General features: G+C 41.2%; 1 protein-coding gene across 1 annotated transcript in view; it reads right to left on the bottom strand.

The window, feature by feature from the left end:
- ME3 (malic enzyme 3) overlaps positions 1-12,663 on the bottom strand; it is a 210,821-nt gene that overhangs the window by 196,714 nt on the left and 1,444 nt on the right.

Genomic DNA, 12,663 nt, shown 5'->3' with positions numbered 1-12,663 from the left:
GGGAAAGAGGTAGAGAAGAGACAAGATCCAGGCCAGAAAGTAGGACATCGTAAGATGAAAACATCATCTTAGGTTGGCATTCCTAGGCAGCTTAACCACAATATGCTTGTATCGCATGTGTAAGGGAGAGAGGCCATGGAAACTGAATGAGAGAGCTAGAGGCAAAATTTACCTTCTTTACAATTTTTCTTCTGCTTAGAAATAGTATTTATAAGAATACCTGACATGTAGGCATTATATAAATGTTTGTTATTATTATTTCTAATTTTATTATCCCTGTGACTGTGAGACACAGAGGAGGCAGCTGACTCTGGGTCCAGTTAATGGTAGAAGATCTCAGGACACTGAACAGTTCAGTCCACAGGTGAGCAGCTGAGGATGCTCAGGGCCCTACATCTGCACAGCCAAGGCTGGTTATGGAGGCAGGACTCTCTTTGTGCTCACCAGGCCCCCTTCTAGCACCCATGTCATCACCTCCCACGCTGGACAGCCCTGAGGCTCCTCAGACAGGATACACTGCCTCCAGCTCTTGGAGTGTGAGAACAGAGGAAATCTCTCAGCTCTGACAGGTGGATTTTAAAGTCTGTTTCTAAAAATGGCTATTAATAGGTTTATCTCTACACTCACCATCTCTATTTTTGTTTCGTCAAGCAGCAGCTGCATTGCTCTTCACTGTTCTTGTGACCTCAAGTGATTTTACCAGTCAAAACATATAGCTATGGACTCAAAGACCAAAAATAAAGGAGATAAGGAAAGAGAGTATGACTTGAGGGCTGCACTTTCTGTCAAACAGTCTGGGCTGTCTTCAAGATCACATTACTGCAAAGAAAACAGAGAACCCAAAAGGAAGGTGGGAGTTGAGAACATGCCCATTCATTAGAAAGGGACAGACAACAATGACAGCAGGAGCTACATCAACAGGTGTATAGGTTCGCAACATACAATGTTTAATATTAAAGTCTAGAGAGACTCCAAAGCCCTTCTGCTTCAGGTGACTGAGGCTGATTCAAGGCACTATTTTGGGATGGCAGGCAAAATGCTACCTTTCAAAAGCAGTAGACATAAGAGACAGACACTGCCCAAAATGACGGGTGACCCCCTCCACCACTCACTTCCTGGGCAGGACATTGACCCCTCTGGTCCTCTGAAACATTATCTGTAAAAGGGTGTTAAAATACCAGGATTTATCTGCCCAAAGACAAAGAGCAGAATAAGATGATCTCTTACTCTTCTGGGGAAATGCTCACATTACATTTTAACAGAGGAGAGCTGTTTAGTTAAAATATGCACGTATATAAGCATTTATTAATCACCCATGGCAGAATGCATGAAGATGGTAGGACTGTCTGCAAACTCCCCACCAAATCTGACTGCTGGCTGGGTAAAGTTCTCCCAGCCATGCTCTCATTGGCTGGATTGGAAGTAACATTTTAACTCTTTTTTAAAATGCTAAACTACCATTGCAGATATTCTTTTATCTTGCTATCTTACTATCCTAGTCTCATGAGACTGAGAGTGTTATAGTGATGGCAGATAGATAGATAAGGAATTTTTTTCAGAGTTAGTTTAAAAAATCTTGGTTAGACTGTATCAAAACATTGAAACAAAATCCTGATATCCCTGATAATGGCCACTTGCAACCCCAGCCTCAGCTTCTAGAAGTAACAATTCTTTGAATGGCACTTGAATTTCTGCTGCTACGGACATTTTCACTCAAATTCTTTGAAATAAATACTTAGATTATCCAGGCTAAAGTTCCTTCAAGTAAAAAGAAATTACCACTGAAATCTCCACCCCAACTCACTCTCCTCTTATCAAGCCTCTACGCTTCATGCCCATGGAGAATGAGTTCTGATCCCTTAGTCTTTCCCTGTCCTTCCCACTGGATGCTCTAAGAGAACATGGACCAGGTCTAGACCCAACAGTGTCTGTAACTTCTGCAACCCACACAGGGCTTCACATTGAAAATGGAACACAAACTTTAGGGATGTGAATTAATAGAGAATTCACTGAACACTTACCATGTGCTTTTTTAATTATTAAAGTTTTTACCATTGGGCCTGTGCACTCACCAGAGAGAGACAGAGAGAGGGAAAGTGAGGGAAAGTGAGAAATCGTCAGTAAACACCCTTCTACTCCACTCTAATCCTGTCTCTTCTGTTCTTCTCTCAGTCTCTTCTGTTCTTCTCTCAGGATTTTGGGCATGCACACACATGAGCCCAGCATGATTGTCAAGTGGCCAGGTTTGGGTCTCAAACCATGATTGGCCATGTGGGAGTCCAGTGCCTTAACCACCATGCTACCTGCTGGCCCCTATGCTTTACACACATTATTTCTTTAATCATTATAACAACAAGTCAAGTTGGTGTACTTTATCATCATCCCCATTCATTGGATGAGGAAATTGAGGCTCAGAGAAAGAAAGAGGCTTTCCCAAGACCACACATCTATTGCATGGCAGAGCTGAATTGTAATCTTGGACTTTTCTGACTCTAATACCTGAGGTTTTAGCTAGTGCGCCCTGCTGCCCTGCTGCCAAATACCTGGCCACAGACAGTTCCTATCAACCGATTCTAGCTAACTGTTGCTAGTTAGAACAAGTCTAAATGTAATATCTTTAAAGCAGCTCAAAGAATGAAAAGAATTAAAAATCACATCACAAAGATGCTGTTCTTTAAATGAAGTAGACCTGGCACAGCATCAGAGCAGAGAACTCTTTTAAAAATGTATTTCTAAAATTTATAGGGCCAGAATGAAAGATTTCTCTTGACTTTCAAATTTCTCAAAGTACCATAAAGTGATCTAAAATAGTTAATTTTGTCAGATCAGGTTTTTCACCATCTTTTCAGAAGAGATGACAGATGGGGTGGGTGTGTTATTGGTCTTCCCTATAATTGCTTCTGATCTGTCTGAGAGGAGGGAATGTGGAAGCAATTCATGTTACTAATTTTTATTGAGGATTTACAAGGAGGAAGGCATTGCGCTGGCTATATGATGCCCGAGACAGTCTCTCAGATCTGAAATGACATGTGATGGAGAAAGATGCACACACTAATAAATGTACACTGAAGTCAAATGTTGAAAAAAGCCATGTCTACCTACACATGCTAAATTTCAAAGTGACACAAAGGAAGAATGCCACTTCCATGTGGCATAATCAAGGAAGGCAGCATGGCAGAGGTGACCCTAGAGATGCTGAGCCCTAAAGTATGCTGAAGATTTTGATAAGTGGACACCATGTGAGTGATGCCTCCTGCATTATGCATCAAAAAATAAAAAATAAAAAATAAAGAACAAAATCAAAGTGCATGCTGAATGACTGGAGATAAGTCATTAGCTCTATGTATAGAATTAGAGTTTTTAATATCATTTAGCTCTTTGAAAATGGGGCTCCTTATAGAGTATAAGTCTATTGTTCAGTTTCTGCACATCCAACAATAGGAACGGGTGGCTACTCTCAGAATGACATTCTCTCCCACAGTCCAGTGTAAATAGCTTCTCCTCTGTTACCTTCATATACCAACTCTGACTCTCCACAAGTATCAGTTCTGACAACAGCATCATCAGAAGCATTTCTACACCCCTCTTCCATGCACCTAGAGTACTTGTGTGAATGCTTCTCTCATTAATCTGCCCATTGAATTGAAACCACCCCCTTACTCATGGTCTTTACCAGCACCCCTCCTACCCTGTAAGCTCCTCAGTGGCAGAAGTATTGTGCTCCCCATGGCGTCTCCACTGCCTAAAACAGAATAGAATCAGCAGATGTCTATAGAATAAGTGCAGAAAGTTGCAAATGTGTCTTAGGAGAATTACATATATTGAGAGGGTAAGAAGACAGCATCCAGTGCTCTTTCAAGTTCCCTTCAAGTCATGCCCCTGTGATTCTAAAAGAGACAGAAGAAGTGATAGTAACCAGTCAGAGGCCAACAGCAGGAAGCTGTTAGAACCATGGGAGACACATCGGACTCAGGCACTAGACCTAAGTGAGAAGGAGTAAGCACACAGGAAGTCCTCATGGAGCCCAACACCAGGGTTGAGAATGTGGACTTGAAACCAGACAGTCTTGGCTGAAGACCCAGGTCTGCCCCTTTAAGGTGCATAACCATAGGCAAAAGAGCTAACTTCCTTATGCCCCCTCAACTTTCTCATCTTTAATGTAAGAATAATAGCAGTATCTACCTCAAAAGCTTGTGGTATTGTACAAAATGACTAAGTGCATACAGACAGCTTAGAACAATTCCTGGCACATTGTGTGTACTGAAACATGTTAGCTGTTAGGATTATTACTTAAATTTCTTTCATAATGCTACCAAAGGAAATTTAATTGAATAGGAATCTGGATTGCAGTCCTTAACACCTCTTTGAAACAGAGAAACAAGGAAAGGGGATTGTCCTGGCTGGAGACCTAGCTACTACACATGTGGCAGTCCTCTTTCTGGAAAGTGGCTGCACAGCTCAGTAGCTCAGAAGAGATGCCATTTTGCAGACATGTGGACTCCCTCCTTCTGTTCACTGAGTGAGCAAAACAAAATAAAGGAATCAACAGAGCCTACCTTCTCCAGAATTCCATACCCTAGGGAATATGTTTCAGGACTGCTTATTTTATGGGCTTCATGTAGCTCACTAGCAAATGACGATGCAGAATTGAAACACAATGCTTTGTAGAAAGTAATATTCTCAAGTTGCTAATTGTTAAACGGTATCCCTTAAAGTCCCTCTAGTTTTCAATAAGCACTTGTAAAAGCAAATGCAGCTTTGACTTTCTCTTATTCAAGTCTCTCAAAAGCTGATGATCTTTCCATCAAAAACCTCTTTACTCAAATGACTGGGTACATTTTTCTCTTTACTGTGCCTTTTTGCTAGGAACTGTGTTTTAACCAGGCTGCCTGGCAACCCTTTGGGTACAGAATGAATGCATGCTTTTAACCACTGACCTCGGCACCCCCAATTGTAGGATATCCGTCAGATTTTCATCACAGGATCATAGAGTATCTTTTGTGCTTTGTATCAGAGAGGCAGTCGGACACCACCCCAAAGGATTTCCTAATGTACTTTTTACACATCAAAGTGAAGGTTTTTGAAGCTGACTGTAATCCATGTCTTTGCAAACAAAAGTTTTGCACATTAGTGAACCTTTTGCAATGGCCATGAGAATCAAAAGGCTCCTTTTCACCTTCTCACTGTATGACTGACATTTGAAAGGAGAGGGTAGGTGATAAAAGAAATATTTGGTAGAAATGACAAAAATGCAAAGTACTAGGTCATTGAAAAAGTCATGATGCGTTTTTGCATAGAAAAACACATCATGACTTTTCCAATGACCCAATAAAATAAAGCCATAAACCCCATAGCTAGAGACAACCAAGGGAAACTGGAAACAGAAAGACTGAAAAAAGTCTCCAAAGAAATTCCGTATATAGAGCCTAAACTCAGACTGACTTAAGATGCCAGTTGGCCCAAAGTCTGAGTCAGACAACATGTATTTCTGTATAGGATTTGCCCTCCAGGGCTGCTGCTTGCATAATCTAGATATTGCTGTTTACAAGTCTTTTAGAATTGGCAGCAGGTTCCTGTATTAACATTTTGTTATTACGTGAATCTAAACTTTCTGCCTAATTATAGAAACGTGAAATAAGCTTGAACTTCAGAGGACTTGGACCCATACATTACAGTTGGGTCAACTTCCAAAAGTTATGTTATTTACTTTCACTCTAAAAACTCAATTCCTAACAGAAACTGTAACCTAAAATGGAAACATCAATGTAATGGTTAAAAAAAAAAAATGATGTAAGGAGGAAATAAATCTCTCCATAGCCTCACTACCCTAACACAATCATTTCACACTTTTACTTTGAAGTCTTTTTATAGTAATACTCATGAGGCACAGATTTCACTTACTATTTTGCGTTTTGAATTAAGCATTCATTGGCATAAGTCAACATTTCTGAAGTTTTCATAGTGGTCACACAATACTTTTTTTTAAAAAAAACACATAGCATTATTCAAAATTTCTTTGAAGAAAAACTATGTATAACAACATGTCTATGAGAAAACATGTTCTGAGTATCAACCTCAGGTTCCAGGAATGGCAAATCTGCCTCCTATGCTCCTGGCTCCCATCCCATACTCCCTGGATTTTCAGACACTTGGTAGATGATGTTCTCCCTATGTGGTTTCCTTTGTCTTCAACAGGGGTCTTGCAGGATTTGGAATTGGAGGGGTTCAGAGTAGGAATGGAGAGCTCAGAATGGAGGGTGAGAGTTATAGGAAGTTGGAGATGCTGACAGAAACCAGGGTTTCCTGCCTCTGGTCACTTCCCTAGACATTTCACCTTTGTTTTTCCCATGGGCCTTAATTGTCCCTATTGGCCCAGCCTTGTGGTGTAGTCAGTAGTAAATATAACTGCAGTGCTCCAAGCCACATGGGCGGCCATGGGCTTAGATCCCCACGTTGGCCTGAAAACATGCTGGGGATGTGCACACATGCCCAGAATCTGGCAAGCTGGAAGGCCAGAAAAAGAGGATCACTGTATGACAAGACCCTGACAGGGATGTTTCACTTTCTCTTTCTTGTGCATGCATACACACTTCTTATCATAAACAAATAAACTTTAAAAAAATTGGGTTATTGGAAAACGCAAGATGCATTTTTGCATAGAAAAAAATACATCATGTCTTTTCTGACAACTCAATAAAAAAACACAAGTTGTCCCTATCCACCTTTGGTTCCAAGGCACCACATGGATCTTCTGAATAGGACATCTGTCTCCCTTGGGTTCTGATTAAAGCTGGTAAAACTAGGAATAATTAGGGCAAACATCTCTATGCTGTGCTCCTCCAACACTTCACTCAGTAGTGGGCCTCTGGGCCTACAAAATACTGATATAAGACTTATTCACACTCCAAATGGGCATGCCAATACCACAGATATTGGCATTGGGAGAGGAGAGGCACCAGAGTAAAAGACAGGGGCTTGAGAAAAGAGAACATGATAAGAGAAAGAAGCCTCAAGAGATATCCCTCTGAATGACTCTGTCACTCAGTAACAGTTTACTGAGCACCAACTAAGTTAAGCTGGGGTACATCAATGAGCAAACAGAAAAAAATCCCTGCCTAAATGGAGCTGAATTACAGTATGGATATAGAAACAGTAAATAATAGACATACTAAGTAATCAAATTAGATAGCATGTGAGGCCTATTAAATACTATGGGAGAAAAACAACATATTCAAGGGGATCAGGAAGGTTGAGAGGACTGCTTACAACATCATCAGGGCGGTCACACTAGATATTCCTGAGAAAGTAAGATGCTTTGAGGAAGAGAAAGACTTAAATATGTGGCTATTTAGGGAAAGTATGTTCTAGGAGGACGGATATCCAGTACAAACACTTTAAGTAGGAGCATACCTGACTGAGGGATAGCAAGGAGGTCAGTATGGCTGGAGAAGTGAGTGAGGTTGAGGAGTAACAAAGGATGAGGTGAGGTCAGAGAGAGACATATAATGCAATGCATTGTAAAGACAGACTTAGCAAAGTTTTGAGCAGAAGAGTGACAAGATAGAACTTAGTTTTAAAACGATCATTGGGTCTAACCTCTGTGGCGCAGTTGGTAGTTTACTGGACTGTGGAACTGGAAACCAAATGCAAACAAGGTTTGAGTTCCTAGCCTAGTTGGCCTTAAAATATGCTGGGTATGCTTGCATATGTCCAAAAACCTGCTGGGGTAGAGAACTGGAGGAACAGGATTAAAATGTGACCAAGTCCTGTGGAGGATGCCTCTCTCTCTCTCTCTCTCTGTCTTTCAATCTCTCTTTGTATGTGCATGTACTCTATTTTGAATTTTTAAAAAAGTTCTTTAAAAAAATCACTCTTGCCATTGTGTTGAGAAGAAAGCAAAGGAAAAAAATAGAAGCAAGGAAACTAGCTAGAAGACTTCTACAGTAATCTAATTCAGCAATGTTGGTAGCTTGAATCATGATGGGACTTATGGTGAGCAGGGGGTTGGACTCTAGATTTTATCTGAAGATAGAGCAATAGGATTTTACGGAGTCAAGAATATGTCCAAGCTTAGCCTCCAAAGGTGTGGTTCACAGATACATAGGAGTGGACGGAAAATGACTGGAAATAGGAAGGCCAATTACAGACTCTTGCAAAATCTAGACATGAGATGATGAAGGAGTGAACAAGGTTGGTAGTAGTGGGGATATAGAGAAACAGATAGATTTTAAAGGTTGGGCTAAAATTGACAATAAAAGAAAGTTTCATAGCAACATTTTGCAGCAGTATCCCCAATATCCATTCTCCCTTTCTTGAATGGTGTTGATTCTTTAGCCGAATACATGAGTGCCTGTCAAAGATTGTATTTCCCAGGCTCCCTTGCAGCTAGGTATAGCATATGACAAGTTCTGATCAGTTGGATGGGTGTTTCACAGCTTCCAAATTTTGTCCTTAAGTGGCATTTCCCTTCCCTACCAACTTCTGTATAAAATTATGGCACAGGTGAGGACAGCCCTTCTGGACCATAAAATGTGGAATGCATGCTGGACGTAGAGCAATAAAATCACACCACACACCAACCCATGGTGCCTTCTCAGACTTGTGTATAAGAGAGAAATACTCTTCCATCTTATTTAAGTTTCTATTTTTGCTTTATTGTAATTTCCTAACCTTTGGCAATTAAAAATCTTTCAGCTCTCCCGAGAATAAAAGCTCCAACACCAGTACTTACCCATTGCATGAAGCTAGGACAGTATTTAACAGGGGAATATTTAATTCCAACCTGTCTCTGCTCATTTGTTCCTACCATGTCCAATCAGCATTCAAGCTTCAGTGTCTTGAGTCACCGCACAAGAGGTTCATAACTACAAAAAAATTACTGTTTATAAAACTAATGCTTACTTAAAAATCCATTGTTTTTATTTTGATCAGAAGGCTCAATTCTATGTCATATCTGAAGCAGAGGTCTTGGGAAGACATTGTGTTATCTGCCTTTGAGGCAGAAAACAGCCTCCTAGTAAACTTCTAACTCTCCAAGCCAGACATCACCTCCTGATTGATCAATGAGCCAAGTCTGTGATGACAGAATCCCCTCATACAAAGGAGACAAAATCATATTCTAAGTTGGCACTGAATGAAAAACATGTACTTTATTCAAAGGCAAGTTCCAGCTGTGTGAGAGTCTAATAAATTGTCACTAAATTCAGGGGAGAATCAGCTGAAATCTGTGCAGTCTCAGATGTGCAGCCAATGCTGCTATACAGGCCACCAAGCCTTCACATGCTCATGATCTAATGTGCTGAGTCCTTGTGGAAGACTGTCACCTATGTGCCTGGCAGTGTCAGAGGCCCCACTGCATGACACGTACTGGTCCACAGCCACAGTGATTGACTAAGCACCCTTTCATTTGTTATTTCCCTGAAAATCAACCTCAAAAGATTAAAAAGCTACAGAGAAGAAGGTGAAGGGTCAATGGGATTTTACAAGAAAAAATTATTCATTGGCACATGAGTCAAAGGGGGAGACTCGTGCACTTAGAAATGAAATACCCCTTTGGTGAAATGTCCTGAAGTCTGGGAAGGTTAGAGTCAAGTAGGTAAATTTTCTCAAAAATAGACCATACAAGTGTATTTATCTAAGCAATGAGAACAGTGGGATAACTGTGAAGTAGTGATCTTAGGATTAATGACATGACGAAAAAGGGGGCTGTGACTTGATTGAAATAATTTAAAGGACAAATATTTATTGAGCAGACAAGTCATGTCAGAGAGAAGACAAGACAGAGTCTCTGTGCTTAAGGTGCTCAGGGTCTAGTGCAAAAGACAAAGCAACTAGCCATTATGGTAATATGCCCAGTGCCAGAAAGAAATGAAACTGAGTACTAAGAAGACAGGAGGGGGCTCAAGACTAGGTTGGGGAATGAGGAATAGGACAGCTGTTCCTACAGAGGCTAGAGATAAGCTGGGACCAGAAACATGTTGACAGCCTACTTGCCATATTTGCTTAATGGGGATGACACATGCCTATAAAAAAAAATACCCTGATGAAATATGGTTGAGGAACAGATGTGGAGGTATAGATGGGAGGCCTGAGTTCAATTCCTGGCCCAACCTCAACACACAGAAACAGTCCTTGCTGGTTATGGGGCTAGAGTGGAAGGATTGCAACATAGCGAGACCATGTCAAAAATACCTATCTCTGCCTCCCTGTCTCCCTTTACCACTCTAATAACGGACGAACAATGAGGTTGAAAGTTGCCTACTTAATGTATATAAAACATGGCTGATGCAATAAAAGATTTACTCTGTTGCCTCAGTCAACATGGATGATAGAAGAAGTCATTACATAAATTGTAGACAAAAGGCAGAAAGTTAATTTTAAGAAAAGGAAATATAAGGGGATATATTGGAGAATGTATATCATTTAGAAATTCTAGACTCCAGAAGGGAACCTGGAATCATCTAGTACCAATTGTGTTATTCTCAGGAATATGTCTAAATCCACCAAAGTGGGTATGAATTGTCATTTCTGCATAGTGGACTTAGACTCAGGAGCTGGACCGTCTCCACCCATGGCTACCGCCAGTGATAATCTCTGTGGAGTTGTTTAATTTTCTTGGTTTGTCTTTTCTTATAAGAATGAAGAAGTTGAATGAGAACTACAGTTTTTCCAACTTTTTTTTTACTGTCACCCACAGTAAAAACAGGCATTTTATATGTGACCTATTTCAATACTTGATTAACTTCAATGCTCTATTCTAATTCATTTAATTAAAAAAAAGGCCAGTTAGACTCACTAAGTGAATTTCACGTTCCATCATTGGTGAACATGTCTGAACAATTAGTCTGAGTAATTCCAGACTAAATAATTTCTCTTTAAGGGTCCTTCCCATCTGCATGATAATCTAATCTTTAACATACTAGTTTTCAAAGGGATTCACGGGGACTCTCTCTCATGATCCTCACAGCAGTGGTGTGGCATGGACAAAGGAGCTTGAGATTCATCACAGATCACACAGCCAGGGCATAATCACAGGGGGAGCAGAACCCAGTGACTGCACAACCATGTTCGGTAGCTCTTCCTTCAGAGAACTCTGCCTCTGTCCTCAGACTTCAACTAAAGTCACTCTGGTCTGTCAAAATGAGATGAACACATTCCAAGAATTCAATGTTTATTCCTAGATCCTTCAGGAACTACCTTGTGCCAGTCACAGGTGCATGAAACTCGGTCCCTGCCTGGAAGAGCTCACATTCTTAACAGGAACAAAAATTTACCCCCAGATCTATGCACTAAAGACAGCACCTAAGACCCTTTCAGGGTGCCTCGCTCTTTTGTTTCCTGGAGATGACCTTATTGTTCTGTTTAACCTCAGTACTACCTTTCCCATCTGGCCAATGAAAACAGCAAACCTCAAGCTTTCCCTGGAGCCTCTGAGCCTTGGAAGTCAGCAGGCCTGCCTGTTGGGGGCGCTGTAATGGGAAGAGAAGGGCATCCACAGTCCTGCCCAGACAGGGCTGCTCCCTCCCTTTCTTCCCCGCCCCCTCTCCTAAGGGTCAGTACTGTGGTTTGAATGTGTACCCTACACCCTCAAATACATGTATTGAAATTGGAGAGTCATTGTAAAGATGCTGGGAGGGTAGAGGCTTAATCTGATTATAATGTTGAAAAGTGGGGCCTCTGAGAGGTGACTGGAGTTGGATAAGGTCACCAGGGCAGGACCCCCATGACTGACTTCTTGTAGCTTTATAAGAAGAGCAGACACAGTATTTATTCAGCATTTGATGTAGTTTAAAACCTGATTTCAGATTCAGTGGTTCATTTGTCATGATAACCAAAGAGGTAGTGATGTGAATTTAGGCTGGAGAAAGTTGAGCCTCAGAGAAGTTAAATGAAGTGCTCAAGTTAATTTAAGGAGCTGGGGGATGATAGATCTCAACTCTAGGTCTCTCAACCCAACCCTCTGAACCAAAAATACTAAATCCTGTTCCCAGAAACAGGTGTGTTCTCATGAGTTAATACAGGAGGCACTCGCAGTAGGTTGAACTTGACCAAGGTAGAAATCTGGCTTCCAGTGACCTGGCCACTACTAATGACCTTGGGCAAGTTCCCTCTGTCTTGTTTTCTATGGAAAGAGAGGTTTGAACTAGGATCTTGATGTCCCTTCAAGCTCTGAAAGTTCTATAATTCTAGATCTAACTGTCCCCACTCTCAAACCAATCTTTTTCCTATAATAATAATTACAGCTTTAGCTCTTTCACTGAGTACCAGATACAGTACTAAGAGCTCTACCTCCATTTTCCCTTCAAATCTCACAACATTCCGAAGACAAGTATATCTCTTTTACAAGATAGCCTCACAGAAGTTAAATAAAATGCCCAAGATCAGCAGTTCATGAACATCACCCAGGAGATAGAAAATCCAGGTCAAACTGATCCTGAGGACCTTGACTCTGTCTACATTGTTATCGCGGAAGAAATGAGACGCTCTGCTTACTGGTCACCTCCCTTCAAGCAGAGAGGGCACAGAGGAAGACAAGAAATCCAAACCAAGTTACAACAAGCCCCTGCAAGGCAAGAACAGAAAACCACTGGAAGGGCGCCCAGGGGATCTTTCCCAGGCCAAGGGGGCGGGGCGCCCTTCCCCGCCAGCCATAGGATAGTAGCG

The sequence above is a fragment of the Tupaia chinensis genome, unplaced genomic scaffold (assembly GCF_000334495.1).
Source record: "Tupaia chinensis unplaced genomic scaffold, TupChi_1.0 Scaffold000139_1, whole genome shotgun sequence".
NCBI classification, from domain to species: Eukaryota; Metazoa; Chordata; class Mammalia; order Scandentia; family Tupaiidae; genus Tupaia; species Tupaia belangeri.
The sequence above is the reverse complement of the archived record's forward strand: the minus strand, read 5'-3'. Positions and strand labels throughout refer to the sequence as shown.